At 49.7% G+C, this 16599-nt stretch overlaps 1 protein-coding gene across 5 annotated transcripts in view; it reads right to left on the reverse strand.

Moving 5' to 3' along the window:
* Positions 1-10060, reverse strand: part of HRH2 (histamine receptor H2) — a 53884-nt gene extending 43824 nt beyond the window's left edge. For 2 of the 5 annotated variants that reach the window (XR_004429896.1, XM_033180126.1), the window contains exon 1: positions 9900-10058. The gene's annotated coding sequence lies outside the window, so the exon portion shown is untranslated. Of the gene's footprint in view, positions 1-9899 lie in introns of all 5 variants that reach the window. The other 3 variants (XM_033180129.1, XM_033180128.1, XM_033180127.1) reach the window with 2 other exon arrangements.
* Positions 10061-16599: the final 6539 nt, after the last annotated feature.

Below are 16599 nucleotides of genomic sequence, written 5' to 3' on the forward strand. Positions count from 1 at the left end.
CTCTTGTCGCCCAGGCTGGAGTGCAGTGGCGCAATCTCGGCTCACTGCAACCTCTGCCTCCAAGGTTCAGGCGATTCTCCTGCCTCAGCCTCCCGAGTAGCTGGGATTACAGGCAACTGCCACCACACCTGGCTAATTTTTGTATTTTTAGTACAGATGAGGTTTCACCACATTGGCCAGGCTGGTCTTGAACTCCTGATCTCAGGTGATCTGCCTACCTCGGCCTCCCAAAGTGCTGGAATTACAGACATGAACCACCTCGCTCGGCCCACACATTTCTTTATTCAAAGTTTTCTACATTGAGGTTGAAGTCTTCAGTGACTAAAAAACAACATGTAAGGTGCAAAATAGTATGTATAATATATTCCCCTTTGGGCCAAAAATAAGACTATACATTACATATATATATGCCTTTACTTGCAAAAAGAAAATCTGAAGAATAAACCACAACAAATTAACAAAAGAGACCTCTTCTTTTTTTGAGCAGGGACTGGGCAGATGGCGGCCAGGGTGCAATGAGGCCTTTCGTTGTGCACCTTGTATATTGTACTTTTGAACCACATAAAGGTCTTATCTACTCAAAAAGTGGAAAGAAAAAACACAACTATCTAATCAGTCTTTAGAAGAGGCAGTAGGGTCCCAAATGAGCTCTGTGGATATTTGTTAAAGGTGCTACTTCAAAAAAAGGGATCTGGAGGCTGGGTGCAGTGGCTCATGTCTGGCTCATGTCTGTAATCCCAGCGCTTTGGGAGGCAAGGCGGGTGGATTGCTTGAGCCCAGGAGTTCAAGACCAGCCTGAGCAATATGGTGAAACCTCATCTCTACAAAAAAAAAAAAAAAACACAAAAAATTAGCAGGGTGAGGTGGTGCATGTCTGTAGTCCCAGCAACTTGGGAGGCTGAGGTGAGGAGGATCCCCTGAGCTGGAGAGGTCGAGGCTGCCGTGAGCTGAGATTGCACCACTGCACCCCAGCCTCAGTGACAGAGTGAGACTCTATCTCAAAAAACAAAAAAAGGAATCTGTGCCTTAGTGCAACGGTCATGTCAACTGGGGTCTCTGCTGAGGACTTGACTGAACTTGCCAACCTGTACTGTGACTGAGAGGGGCTGGGGGTGGCAGGGCTTCCAGACAGCCAAATGAGGCCCCAGATCCCACCTCCACAAAGCCTTCTCTGAGACTGATGCTTTGAGGAACACAGTTTGGGGGCTGCAGGGCAAGGAACTCCTACTGGCCCAGGCTCTAGGTAGCAGGGCAGAGACAGGGATGAGGCTGGTCCTGGGGTCCCAGATCCCAGGGCCTCAAGGCTCAGGCAGGCAAGTGAAACATGGCAGGCTGCACCCACAGTGGGGGTGCAGCGCCCCGCTGGAGGGGCAGCCACTACGCAGCTGTGGCCACTATGGGCTCAGTGCCGTCAGAGCTGCACATTCTCCAGAAGCTGGAAATTTGGATGTTAAGTAAAATCTTCTGGGTTTGAAATAAAATGTCCTAACTTTTCAATGAAATCTCATTTAAAACTGTTGGCTCATTTTTTTTTCCTAAACAAAAATATCTTGTGGTCTCCGCAAAAGTCCTCTGCCAGCTGCCATCTATGATCTTGGCGTGTTCCTGGTGTTCTTGGAGAGCTAGGTCAGTTTCCAGGATTTCCTTCTTCCTTTTCTAACCAATCTTCCCTATTTTATAATTGCTTTGCGAGCTTGGCCTCAGTTGACATCACATTCACTGGTCAATTGTTTGGTGGAATCTGCCTTCCCCCTGTTTGATAATCAGACTGACAGGCACCCATCTCTGGCCCTGGGAGTGTGGTAAGGTGTTGAGAACTTTCTAGCTCTAGCAATGAGCTTTCTTAGGGCAGCGAGTGTTCTGTGCCTGGAAGCAACAGTCAGTGTTCCTGTAGCCAGGACCCCTGCTCTGGGTTCTAACAGTCCTCTGATGCCAAGCAGGGATGCCCCTCCTGCCCATTCCAGCCTCAGTTTCCCCTCCCATCTTGCCATCACACCGTCTGTGCTTGAGGCATCCAGGGCCTCTCACTGTTTAACTCTCTTTAATTCTCACCCTTCTGCGCTTGTGCATATCCAGATCCCTGGGTCTGGACCTCCCTCTCCCGCTGCCTCTACTCCCCCTCTCCAGCCACCTGGAAAATGCCATGCTCAAATACCAGCTCCCGCAGCTCCTGTGCCTCCTCGGTCATAGCAGGAACCCCAGGAGGCTAGCATCAGCTGTTCCCATGTCATTCATTACTTAGATTCCTTCCTTTCCTTCAACCCATACCCTCTTCAGATGATTTTACCTCTCAGCTTTGAAGCTGTCCCTTCCTCTCCAGCTGCAGAGTACTGGCCTTCATCCCTGCACAAGATGAAGAGAAAGAGCCAGGGCATCCTGATTAGGTTCCTGGCCTCCTGCTCTCTCCTCAGCCCCACCCTCCTCTGTCTGTCTGGAGAAAAGGCATTTTAGAAAATGCAAACCGGATCGCCTCTATCCTCAGCTGAAAATCCTTTTGTGCAGGCTGTGTGCGATGGCTCATGCCTGTAATCCCAGCACGTTAAGAGGCCATGGCAAGAGGATCTCTTGAGCCCAGGAGTTTGAGACCAGCCTGGGCAACACAGTGAGCCCCTGCCTCTATGAAGAAAAAGATAAAGCAGCCATGTATGGTGGGGCTCTCCTGTAGCCTCAGCTACTTGGGAGGCTGAGGGGGGAGGATGGCTTGAGCCCAGGAGGTCAAGGCTGCAGTGAGCCGTGATTTCACCACTGCACTCCAGTTTGGGTGACAGGAAAAAAAAAATCCTTCTGTGGCTCCCACTGCCTACAGGACAAAATCCAAACACCTCAGCTTGACACTGAGGACTTTTCAAGGTTTGCGCCCTTGATTCCTCTATTACCTGCCCCCACTGCCCTGGGGTCTCAGGTCAAGCCTAATCATTCTGAATGCTCTAAACACCCCTGGACATTTTACAGCTCTGTTTCCTTGTACACGCCCTTTCTACACCTGGAATACCCAGACGCTCTGTGTCTACCTGCTGCATTCCCATGCACCTGTCTGTCTTCCCCACTATGCTGGAGTCTTTTCTCAGGTGTCAGATGTATCCATTGCTGTATCTTCAGTGCACTGCCCAGGACTGACTGAGCACAAGCAGGGCCCCAGGAAGCATTTGGTGAGTGACCGAATGAGTGAATGAGTGGCCCTCATGTTCACAGAGGCTTTGGCTCTTAGATCATTCTCCCAGGAAAAATGGGCAATTCTAGAGCCCAAAGTGGCCAAAGTGTCCAGTCCTTGCTGGAGTTAGAGGTGTTTGCAATCCTTCCTCCTGTTATTGGAGGTTGGGTGCCAGGTCAAAGCTGCCACAAGCTCTTGCAGACTGTCCCCAAGGGGCTGGCAATAACCAGCCATGCTGCCTGCTCCAGTCTGTGACCAACTTGGCTCCCGCCACGCTTCTCTCACAGCAATAGCGCCAGGTCCGCACCCTCCTGGCAGTGCCGTCACACAGCATCAGATAAAGGCAGAGCTGGAAAGGCCCTTTGCAATCAGCTAGTCCCACTTCCTCTGGTTTTCAAATGGGGCAGCTGAGGCTCAGAGCAGGGAGGTGGTTTGCCCAGGGTCACACAGTGAGTCAAAGGTGTAGTCACACCTGGAGTTCTTCAAGATCTTATCAGGCCGGGCGCGGTGGCTCAAGCCTGTAATCCCAGCACTTTGGGAGGCCGAGACGGGCGGATCACGAGGTCAGGAGATCGAGACCATCCTGGCTAATACGCTGAAACCCCGTCTCTACTAAAAATACAAAAACTAGCCGGGCGAGGTGGCGGGCGCCTGTAGTCCCAGCTACTCGGGAGGCTGAGGCAGGAGAATGGCGTAAACCCAGGAGGCAGAGCTTGCAGTGAGCTGAGATCTGGCCACTGCACTCCAGTCCGGGCGACAGAGCAAGACTCCGTCTCAAAAAAAAAAAAAAAAAAAAAAATCTTATCAAACAGGAAAATACGATCAAAGGAAACTTGAAGTGTGCTAGAGGGGAGCTGAAGAAGTGTCCTTGAGACTGGGAGGACAAGGAGGGCCTCTCTGAGGCTGATCCTTGAGCTGCTGTGCAAAGGGCAAGCTGGGCAGAGGAACTGGTGAGTACAAAGGGCCGGTGGGGAATGAGCTGGCCCTTTTGAGGCTTTAGCCAGAGCTGAGTGAGGAGAAAGGCAGACAGGGCACGGGCAGGGCCTGATGGAGGGCACCTGATAGACTTCTATGGAGTTTGCCTTTCAGTCCAAGTAAGGAATGACTCAATGAAGTTTAAAAGGCAACTCTGATCTGAATAGACAGTTTTCCAAAGAAGATACACAAATGGCCAACAAGCACACCGAAGGATGCTCAAATTCATTGGCCCTCAGCGAAATGTAAACCAAAACCAGAATGATACCACTTCACAACCACAAGGATGGCTAGAATCCAAAAGACCTAAGAAGCTTTGGAAGGAACTGGGACCTCCACGCACTGCTGGTGGGAATGTAAGAGGGTGCAACCTCTTTGGAAACAGTTTGGCAATTCCTCAAACAGGCACCAAGTCAAAGCTTCATCACCGTGTGACCTAGCCACTGTACTCCTAGGCATATATTCCAGAAAAGTGAAAATATATGTCTCCCCAAAAGCCTACATGCAAATGTTCACAGCAACGTTATTCATCGTAGCCCAAAAGCAGAAACAACCCAAATGCCCATCAACTGGTGAATGAAGGAAATGTCATCTATCCATATCATGGAACATTATTTAGCCATAACAAGGCATGAAGTGCTGATACATGCAACAACATGGATGAACCTTAAAAACATGGCAGGTGTAAGAAATCAGTCACAAAACCTATTGTGTGATTCAATGTTTGTGAAATGTCCAGAATAGGCAAATCTATAGAGAAGTAAAGTAGAGCTGTGGTTGCTGAGCCTTGAGTGGGAGTGGGGAGTGGATAGAGGGTGACTGCTAATGAGGACAGGTTTCTTTTGGAGACAGAGAAAATGGTCTGAAATCAGGTAGTGGTGACGGCTACACAACTCTGTGTGAATATCCTAAAAATTATGGACTTGTCACTTGAATTGGTGACTTTTATAGTATATGAATTTATCTCTATGACGCTCTTATGTTAAAAAAGACCACCCTTGTTGCTTGAGGTCAGTGGGGGCAGAAGGGAAGCAGGCAGGCCAGGTGGCCGATAGAACAACCTCAGGCTCAAAGGACCAGTGCTTTGAAGGCACTTGGTAAACACCTGTGGGTACCTGAACCAGCTGATCCCTGGTCAGGAATGCTCTTCTCTTCCAACCCAGGCTTTCTTAACCTCCGCACTATTGACATTTGGGACAGGATAATTTTTGGTGATGAGGGCTGTCCCGTGTATTGTGGGAAGTTTAGCAGCATCTCTGGCATCTACCCACTAGATGCCAGCACTCCCCCTCCCCAAGTTGTGACAATCAAAAATAGCTCCAAACGTTGACAAATGTCTTCCAAGGGGCAAAAACGTCCCCAGCTGAGAACCATCGTTCCAACCTCCCTGGCTCACCTGGTGAATTCCTACTCATTCTTCCTGATCTAGTTCAAATATCATCCCCTCTGGGCAGCCTTCACCTGCATCCCCTGAGGCCTCACAGTTTCCTAAACACCCCTGTCAAAGCCCTGAGGACCCTGCTTACACACCACTCTCCCCACACCCCACTGTCTGTAAGCTCCGTGTAGCAACGGCTTTTTTTTTTTTTTTTTTTTTTTTTTTGAGACAGAGTCTCACTCTGTCACCCAGACTGGAATGCAGTGGCACAATCTTGGCTCACTGCAACCTCTGCCTCTCGAGTTCAAGCGATTCTCCTGTCTCAGCCACCCAAGTAGCTGGGACTGCAAGCACCTGCCACCACGCCCGGCTAATTTTTGTGTATTTTTATTACAGATGGGGTTTCACCATGTTAGCCAGGCTGGTCTCGAACTCCTGAACTTGTGATCCTCCCGCCTTGACCTCCCAAAGTGCTGGGATTACAGGTGTGAGCCACTGTGTCCAGCCTGCAATGACATCTTATATATGCCTGGGTTCCCAGTATCTGGCACAAACCCTTACACTTTGGAGGTCATTGTTGTGCCATTTCTTCACCTCTACAGTGCAGGGATGCATTGCTTTTTACAGCATCTCTGTGATCCCTGCTTACATGTTGGTTGGTTGAATCTGTCAACCCTTCCTGACCCTGATTAGGAGTGTAGGCTGTGGATTTAGATGGCCAGTGTTCGAATTCTGTTAGACATTGGGCAAGTGGCTGAACGCATATTACTCTTAGTTTCCAGTCTGAAAGTGAGCCCCATAGTGTTGTCATGAGAACATAGTAAGAATACAACAAATAACAGATATTACTGATATTAATAATTTTGTATTTCTTCTAAGGGGCCTGCCAGGCCTCGACATAGTTGCCCCTATTACTGACAAGCCTTCATGTGCCAGCTGCATCCTGGGTGCTGGCAAGGAGGAGACAGGTTACATTGTCCCCATCTTTAAGGAGTCCTGGGGGAAGAGCATACCTGTAAACTGTGGGGTCCTAAAAGATCTGGTTTGAATGGAATCTTGCAGGAAGAGTAGGATGGGGTTGCTAAGCAAAGGAGGGCATTGCAGGCAAGAGAAATTCCAACTGGGAAGTTTGGAGGTGGGCAAGAACACAGTTCATTCTGCCAGCTGGATGTGGATTGTTGTAGGTGGACCAGCAGAGGGTGGGTGGGTGGGGTAGCTGGAGGCGAGAAGGCTGGCCAGAGATTAGACCATCATGAGCCATGTATGCCAGTCTGAGGACTTTGGTCTTGATCCACTTGGTAATGAGGAGTCTTGGAATATTTCTGAGCAGGGGAGCAGTAGCCTCAGCTCTGTATTACCAAATTGACAATAGGATAAAGGATGCATCAGAATTGGAGGGGACAAGATAGGAGACAAGAAGATGGTGAAAATTTCAACCTGGAAAACACTACTTGAACCCTTTTAGAGACAATGCAGTCTTTATTGTAGGCCTGAGACAGGGCACCCTCAGATACAGTGCACCCTTACTGAACCATAAGTTACCTTTTTTTCAATCAGGCACCCTCCTCCCTGCTCTCAGAACTCAAAGCCAGGTAGTCCACTAATTATTATTATTATTATTTTTTTTTTTTGAGGCGGAGTCTCGCTCTGTCGCCCGGACAGGAGTGCAGTGGCCAGATCTCAGCTCACTGCAAGCTCCGCCTCCCGGGTTTCCGCCATTCTCCTGCCTCAGCCTCCCGAGTAGCTGGGACTACAGGCGCCCGCCACCTCACCCGGCTAGTTTTTGTATTTTTAGTAGAGACGGGGTTTCACCGTATTAGCCAGGATGGTCTCGATCTCCTGACCTCGTGATCCGCCCGTCTCGGCCTCCCAAAGTGCTGGGATTACAGGCTTGAGCCACCGCGCCCGGCCCACTAATTATTAAAGAACATGCTCATTGCATAGAATCTGGAAAGTCAAGAAAAAGTAGTCAGGGAACACATCTCCCACAACCCCACCATCCATGGGCAAACACTGTTAACACTCTTTAGCCTATTTCCTTCCAGTCTTTTTTCTAAGCTCTTGCCACATATTTGGGATCCTGCCATCTGTATGCTGATGCAGAACATGTTTCCATTCACTAAAAACTCTCAACTTTTGGTGGTCACATGTGTGTCCCATAATTTTATTGATTCCCTACTGTTGGACATTTAGGCACTTTGTGACTGTTGATGAATATCTCTGCACATGAAAGAGGCTCTGTTCATATCTCCATCCTTTCATTTGGATGTACTCCTCTTCTTTAAAACATTTTTTGGCAAAGGAACCTCTCTAGCCTGCTGGGACACCCTTTTCCCCATCATCAGGGATTTCTTCCTCAAGTCTGAATTAAATCTTTGGGATTGGAACTTAATCCTGTTTCCTTTACTATGGGGTGCTGGCGGAGATGGACCACAGCTGGTCTTGTTTTTCCCATGGAATGTTGCCTGGGAGGGTCAGTAGTTAATCATCAGCCTAGAATGGAGAGTGGGATGTGCCTGTGAGCTCAGGAGAATTAGCCTAGACTGAGATAAATAAAGACAAGGTTAACCGGGACAAGGTGATGGAGGAAGCAAAGAAATTGGTGGACTGGGGTGAGTCAGTCTGATATCGGTATCCTATGTAGTACTGAGTAGTGACCTTCCTTCCTTCCAGACCCTGAGAGAAATCTCTTGGAAAGAGTACCCCAACCCTGCTGCCAGCCTTCAGGCTCACTTTCTCCAGTGCTTTGTAGCAGCCCTTCCTATGACACATGGAACAAGAAGCCAGTGCTGATCGCACACATGCCATGTGCCAGGCCCTGTGCTATGCCACAACTTATACAGTCATATTTTGGGGCCAGCACGATACAACCAGAAGCACCCTGGAGGCGGGCAGACCTGGTTCCAGTCTCTGCACAGGCACTTCCTACTGGTGTGACCACATGGCAATCATTTACCTCTGAGAACCTCAGTTTCCTCATCTGTAAATTGGGATTTGATGGCACCAGTTTCCCAGGATTTCTGTGGTGACTCTAACCAATGCCATACTCGTCATGTACCAAGTACCAGGCCTGCAAGGAGCAGGTTCTCGAGATAAGTTATTTTCTCATGATATTGAATTCTCCTTATATCCCAGCTCAGATATAAGGAGAAAATGCCACCATCCAGACCCAGAGATGTCAAAAAATGTAATATATCCAATTGCCTTGGATAACCTCCAGGGACAGGAAACTCATTAGTAGGGAGGAATTTATAACTTCCTTTTATAAATAAGGAAACTGAGGTGCTGAGAGATTATGCCAGGAGTCTTCACAGGACAAAAACTGCCATCTGAGAGACGTCATGTCTTAGAAGAGCATCAGCCTCAGGATAGGTGTGGAGTGGAGGCTGAAGCTTCTGGGCCCCCCACATTCCCTAGGCCCTGCCCTGCTTCATGTCCAGCCTGGCCACCACCCAGCTTCACCGACTGACCCTCTCTGGCAAAGGACACAAAGGGGACCTAGAACATAGAAATGACTTCCCAAGAGGCAACCATGTCCAGGACTGGGCCCACCTGAGCTAGGGCATGACAGCTGCCACTGGGGGCCACCACAGCACACAGGCACTTTCCTGCCCCACCTCATTCACCTCACAACCCCTCATGGACAGTGTGGGTGGATTAGCATGGCCCTGAGGAGGAAACTGAGGCTCTCAAGCTCAAGGTCAATGCGCAAACTGGGATTCCTATCAGAGGCCACTTGCTCCGCTCATCCCACAGGCGAATCCACGTCCAGATGTCCCCAGCAAGGACTCCCACCCGCTAAGCGCTGCCTGTCTTGGCTCCAGTCAACGGTCGTCGGGCAGCAAGCAGCAGCCCAGGGAGATGAAGCCAGGTCCTTCTCCTTCCCTGAGACATAGAAGCCCCCTCCCCACCAGCCCTCGCCCTCCGCTGGCTTCCCTTTAGCAGAAAGTTGCTCCATGCTCCGACAGACACATCGCCGCGAGAAAATGCCACCACCCAGACCCAGGGACAAAACGGGGACTGTTTCGGCTCAAGTGGACTTTCCAAATCCACCCCTCGCGGGCAAAGAGGACATAAAGCCGAACCGCGTCCCGAGCACCGCCGCGGACTGGGACTGCATCCCGAGCCCTCAACGCCCCCTTGGGGAAGGCACAACCCCGGCGGTCACAGAGAAGGAAACTGAGGCTCACAGGCCCAGCGGAGGCATCTGCCCAAGGTCAGGCACAGCCAGGGAGCGGTGGGGCCGGGTCTCGAACCCGGGTTCGGGGCCACGACCGCCGCCGGGGATCCCGGAGCAGCCCCTCAGGCGGCTCCGCCAGCTCACGACGGGTCCCCAATCCCGCCCGGGACCCCACCCCGAGCCGAGGCCCCGCGGGGAGGCGGCGGCCGCGTTACCTGGTGCTGCCGCCGAGGGCGTTGGCTCCGCACCCGGTTCGCCTCGGTCCCGCGCCCGCGCCGGCTGCGCTCCGGGCAGGGATGGAGCGGGCGGCGCGCGCACGGCCTGCGCCCCGCGCCTCGCACCCACTTCCTCGTCTCCGCCCCCAACTCGCTCCTCCTTGCTTTTAACGCTCCTTCTCTTCCTTCCCTCTCCAAGTCTCTCTCTCTCTCTCTCTCTCTCTCTCTCTCTCTCTCTCTCTCTCTCAGCGCGCACACACCCACATTTTCTCCTCCAGTCTCCCTCTCCCACGGTCTCACCCACTTTCTATTTTCCATTCTCCTTCACCCTCCCTCCTCATCTTACCGACTCTGACACTTGCCCCTTCCTCCTCCTTTCCGACACACTGCCCCCTCTTTCTCTCCCTTTTCTCCCTGGCTCTTTCCCTCTCCCCGCCCCGCTGATTGTGAGCCCGCCCTTGACGGGACAACCGCCTGTTCCTGAGCCCCATGGTTCACCTGTGCAGATACTGGCTGAGTGGCCACAGCTGGAGACCTGCCCCGGGTGGGCGCTGGACCCAGGAGGTCAGGTGGCAGCCCTCACATTGGGCGCCCAGGGCCCAGCTAGAGTCAGGATAGAAGGGGGTAATAACTAGTTTTGAGGAAAAGCTTGAATAATTCTGGAATCTGAAATCTAGAAACACAAATGCAGAAATTAATTAGTTCAGGGGTTATTAATTACCAAAAAAAAAAAAGTCAGGAAACTTCAAAAACCCTAGAGTGGCTTTGTTTTGGTTGAAGGAAGGGATGAAGAGAGAGAGAAGTAAGGAAGTGCACTTTGGGAAAAGGGGTTTTGGGGTAAGGGGAATAATGTCCGCCTTCCAGATGAGAAAACCAAGGCTCAGATGGGAAAACCCGTCTCCTGAATATCAAGATATCAAGGCCACTGTGCTAACCACACAGATCTCCTTGGAGGGAGCCTGGGTGGGCAGGATGGTGAGAGATTTTCGTCAGGCCTGGACAGCAGCCCAGTGCCGGGGAGGCAGGCGGTCAGCTGGGCTCACCCGGTTTGCTTGGGGAGCCTGGTGTGTGGAGGGGGATTTCCGTGGAAGCTTGGCAAAGGATGGTGAAAGCGAGGAGGGTTCAGCTAGCATGCATTTCAGACACATGCCACTGCTGATTGATGCACCACCTCAAGCCATTCTGTCACCACGGACCAGCCCTGTGCCAGGGGCTGCGAGGCAGAGGACGAGGGGCCATGGTCCCCTAGGTCTCAGTTCACAGCTTCTGGGGAGGCTATTGCTGCACTATGCATCCAAGTCATTGTCATCTTGGAATGACAAGAGCCTCCAAACTGGTCTTCTGGATGCCTCTCTTGCTCACCTGCCATTCACAAAGCAGCTCAGATAATCTCTGAAAAGTGTAAATCAGATTGTGCCTGTCTACTTCCCTGCTTCCAGACCTCCCGTGACTTCTTGCTATAGTTCAAGTAAAATCCAAGTTCCTTGTCACTGCTAAGAGGCCTCACCCTACGTGGTTTGCTAGAGCCACCTCTCGGATCTCATCTCTCACCACTCTTTACCTCTCTCTCTATACCTCAACCACAGTGGCTTCTTCCCCGTTCCTGGACTAGGCCAAGCAGACCATACCACAGGCCATTTGCACAGGTTGTTTTTTCTGCCAGGAAAGCTCTCCTCTGTTGCTGTAGCTGCTCGAGCGTCACCTCCTCGGTGAGCCCACCCCTAACCGACTTATCTGAAGGAGTCACCTTCTTGCCTATAGTGTTTTTCACAGCAGCCCCTTTTATTGTAATTAACACAATTATCACTGCCTAAAATTAATTTGTTTTTCTTTTTTCCTTTTTTTTTTTGAGATGGAGTCTTGCTCTATTGCCAGGCTGGAGTACAGTGGTGTGATCTCAGCTCACTGCAACCTCTGCTTCCCAGGTTCAAGCGATTCTCCTGCCTCAGCCTCCCAAGTAGCTGGGACTACAGGTGCTCACCACCACGCCCAGCTAATTTTTGTATTTTTAGTAGATATGGGGTTTCACCATATTGACCAGGTGTGTCTCGAACTCCTAACCTTGTGATCCACCTGCCTCAGCCTCCCAAAGTGCTGGGATTACAGGCCTGAGCCACCATGCCTGGCCTATTTTGTTTTTCATTTGCTTATATGCTTATTGCCTGCTTTATCTCACCGGCATACAACTGGGGAAGGATTGCAACCTTATCTGTATTGTTCCCTGTGTCTCTGCAGAGCCTAGAACAGTACCTGGTACATAGTAGATACTCAATAAATATTCACTGAATGAGTGAATGAAAAAAATGCTATAACAAAGAGGTTTAGAAAATGAAAAAGTTGATTGACCCTGACAAAGGAAAAAGAGGATTATCTTTAAAAAGATTACTTTACAGGCCAATCCTAAAAGAAAAGCAACATTTTACAAACTGGAGAAGAGGGGAAGGGACTGTGCAGGTTGAGGTGACAGCACAGAGAAAGGTACTGAGGCGTGAGGTTCAGCACAGCTGCAAGCCAAGGTATGAGGAGCACAGACAGAACCAGGAGACAAGGCTGGAGAGGCCAGTGGGAACCTGATCGAGGGATGCCTGGAGGACTTGGATGGCAGTTTGGACTTGATCCAGTTAGCAATAAGGGGGTTATGGCAGGTCTTTAAGCAGGGGATAGCTGAAAAGGCTGGGATGTGTGTCCTGGAGTAGAGAAGGCTCCAGTGACCTTCGTCTCTATGAAGGACCTCTGTGCAGAGGGAACAGATGAGACAGCAGCACTGAGGCTAATGGTAGAAATAGAATGAGATGCATTTCCACTCAGTAAATAATGTGTTTTTAAAGGAGCTGAAGAGGAAAACGGGCTCCGGGGTGGTGGAATCACCATCCACGCATCTTCAGTGCCCCTCCCGGAAAGAGGTTGATGTGCCTGGGACTTGTGTAGCTGCTGATGTGCTGGTAGAAATGATGTGTATTTCTTCTGAGCAGAGGCTTTAGGGCCAGGAGTGCCTGCCATGTTCCTTTCCTGTCTGCCACAGGACTGGCACCATTCAGGTGTTGTCCCAGGGAGAGGCTGCTCCATCACCTGGGTCCCAGAGTGAAACCACAGAGGCCCAGCTGGCCCCCAGGGGACATGTGGTGTAAGTGAGAGATACTTACATTACATGCTGTAGGCCATTGCAGTTTCTAGAGTCATCTGATATTGCTGGATAGTCACGGTCCCTTGGTCTGCCTTAGTGAGTCACAGGCTCACCCAGGCTGGTTCCAACACTCACTAGCTGTGATGCATTTTCAAAAACGAACCTGGCAATTCAGCCCAGGCTTCTTTGCAATGGAATAGCACCTCCTATGGAGAGGTGGAGTGTATTTCATTGCTCCTTGAACTTCGGACTGACCTTGAGACTTGCTCCAACCCATAGAACCCAGTAGAAGTGATGCAGTGTGGCTTCTGAGGTTAGGCCTTAAGAGACGTGGCAACCTTGCCTTTCCCCTTCTCAGAACAATACCCAAGACCACCACGCTGTGAAGCTATCTAGGATGAAAGACTATGCGGAAAGAGGCGTTCAGCAGTCACAGCCCTCACAGCAGACCCACTAGCTGAATGCAGCCACATGAATAAGCTCAGGTGGGGCCAGCACAAGAACCACTGTTTAAAGCTGGTGGAGTGGTTTAAAGTGGTGTAAAGCTAGCTCGAGTGGTTTGTTATGCTGCAGTGAATGACTAGGTAAGTGGCGCTGGGAGAATCAGCACCCATCTTGAAGACCATTTCCTTGGCTAAAAAATAAGCATAACAGTAACGTTATCCTTGTAAAGAGACTGTTTTAAAGAGACTGTCTCTTGTAAAGAGACAATGTCTGTTGTAAAGTGTGTGGATGAGGCTCAGATTTTTTTAAAGAAAGGATATACAATTCATTTATTCATTCAACAAACGTGTATTGAGTACCTACTGTGTATGTGTCAGGCACTGGGTTTACTCTGGGATGCAGCAACGAGCAAGATAGGCAAGGACCTGCCATGCTAGAGGTAGATGAAACGAGCCCAATAATTCCAGCTACAGATAATTGCTTTGGGGAAAGCCAACAGGGTAAAGTCATTGAGAGTGACTGGGCTAGCACTTTGTTTAAGATACTTAGGGAAGGATTTTCTGAGCCTGTGACACTTGCACCGAGCCAGGCATTTGTAGAGAAGTGGGAGCAACCTCCCTGTGAAGGACCAAGAAGTGCAAATGCTCCAGGGTAGGGCAAGCTTGGCCTTGACAAGAAACAGGGACAAAGTCAGTGTGGCTGGGTATATGAAGAAGAGGGACAATGGCCAGAGATGGGGTTGGTGCAGGGCTTTGTAGGCCATGGTAAGATGGTGGATTTCATCCTAAATGCAATGGAGCTGTAGAGGTTCTAATAGGGTGGTGATATCCTTCAAACACTGTAAAGTGATTTCCTGCTGGAAGCAGTTCATGGTTGGCCACCCATCTGATCAGGACAGCACTGTTGACCCTGTCCAGCTCTCAAAGTTTCCAATTCTGTGCTAGATCTGAAAACCTTTGGAAGCTCCTAAGCATCTTCATCATAAAAGGAGTCCTTGTTGTTACGAATAACCAGAATTGAGGCTCCCTGCCTTGCTGGAGGGCTTTGGGATCTGATGGCCCGAAATCCCTTCTGGCTCTCTGTATGTAACAAGAATCATCTTTCAAAGGAAGCCGGAAGAGGCCTCTCATTCTGAGGAAACCCAAACCACTATTGGACCAAAATAGAAAAACGTATTTTCTTTGGAATGAGTAATCCCTGCTGAGTCTGACTGCTTGAAATCGGAAAACAAAACAAAATAATAACAACCAAAAAACCCCATAAACCCAACAATTAAGATACCGAATGACATGGTATGGTAATAACTTTTACCCAAGTGGTCTGTGGAAAATTCTGATAAAAACCTACTGGTTTTTGTCATTGGTTATTTCTTGTCTGCATCCTGTGCTGTGTGGTAGCTCTGGGTTTGTGGTAGGGCACCTGAACTGTGGCCGGGCTGTGTGGGTGCAGATTTCCTGGCTGTCGTGTGCTGAGAACCTTGAGAGAAGTATTGGAAAGGTCTGGGGCCTGGGAGTCCCCAGATGGATACAGCTAATTCCTGGAGTAGAGAAGGCTCCAGTGACCTTCGTCTCTATGAAGGACCTCTCTATTCCAGAGACCCCAGACTTAGCTGCTTCCCCCAGCATCTCTGAAATTACACAATGACCCAGTTTTGGCTTGCAAGGGGAGGAGGGAACATCGTTTGTTGACTATCTACTGTTTTCTGTATACTGTGCTAAGTTCTTTGGGTACATCATCTCTAGTAATTCTCATCACAGCTCTGTGAGGCAGATACTCTTATTTCCTCTAAGTTACAGATAAGGAAACTGAGGCTCAGAAAGTCAGATATGTCTCCCAGGTCCCATAGCTAGCTGGGGGATTCACTTCACCAGATTTCTGCTTTTAACCACTCTGCTCTCCTGGTCCACTCAAACAACAAAACAGACTGTTCTATGGGGACCTAGAGTAGAGAATGATTCAGCCGGGGGTGGAGAGGGATCCAGGAGGCAACTTTTATAGCGGATCTGGAAGCCTAAATAGGACTTTGTTCATGGGAAGGGTGGGGAGGGATGTTTCAAGCAGAGACAAAGCATAGAAGGACATTAAGTATGAGGTGTTAATAGGGAAAAAGGGACAGTGGTATTGTTGAGTGATGGGATGGAGAGGGGGGGTTGGGGTAGAGCATAGAAGCCCTTGAACATTCTGCTAAGAAGCCTGGCTGCATCCTGGTGGCAATAGAGGGTGGTCAGTGCAAAACAGAATGTTCATCTGAGAGATGGTGAGCGGGAGAACATTCTCCCTGGTGACTGATAGAAAAAGGAACAAACTCAGGCATCTTCTGATTTCAAGGAACAGAGATGCCTGGAACTGGCTTAAGCATGCAGGACTTTATGGAACTGAAATTCAGGAGGTCATGAAAAAAGGCTGGGACGCACAGCTTGGTCTCATGGAACCTGGACAATCTTCCGGCAACATCTATTCCTTTTTTCTGCCTCTCCTGGAAAATCATCTTCTTTGTCTCCTCGAGCAGACTCATGTCCCCATTTCCGAATCCCCTATACTTTTCACTTCCATGGTATTGCTACTGGGGCTCTGCTTGGGCCTCAAAGCTACGTGACTCACAGATCCATGGCCCAGCACAAGTTGACTACAGCTTTGAGTCTCTTAATTCAGATCATAAGAAAGATAAGATCTGAGGGAAGTGACTTGTAAAGTACCTAAGAGAAAGGGAAGGGAAGTAACATTTTCTTGAGTGCTTACTGTGTGCCAAGTGGGCACATGAACTATCTCAGTTAACCTCACAATAGCCTCACTGAGCAAAGGGTACAATCTCCATTTTTACAGGAAGGGGAGTGATATGGTTTAGATAGCTTCCCCTCCAAATCTCAGGTTGAAATATAATCCCCAATGTTAGAGGCCTGGTGGGAGGTGTTTGGTTCATGCAGGCGGACCTCTCATGAATGGTTTGGCGCTCTCCTCTTGGTGATGAGTGAGTTCACATGAGATCTGGTTGTTTAAAAGTCTGCGGACCTCCCCCCACTTGCTCTCTTGTTCCTGCTTTTGCCATGTGATGTGCCTGCTCCTGCTTTGCATTTCACCATGATTGTAAGCTTCCTGAGACCCTCACCAGAAGCTGAGTAGATGTTGGTGTCA

The sequence above is a fragment of the Trachypithecus francoisi genome, unplaced genomic scaffold (assembly GCF_009764315.1).
Source record: "Trachypithecus francoisi isolate TF-2019V2 unplaced genomic scaffold, Tfra_2.0 Lachesis_group2, whole genome shotgun sequence".
NCBI lineage: Eukaryota > Metazoa > Chordata > Mammalia > Primates > Cercopithecidae > Trachypithecus > Trachypithecus francoisi.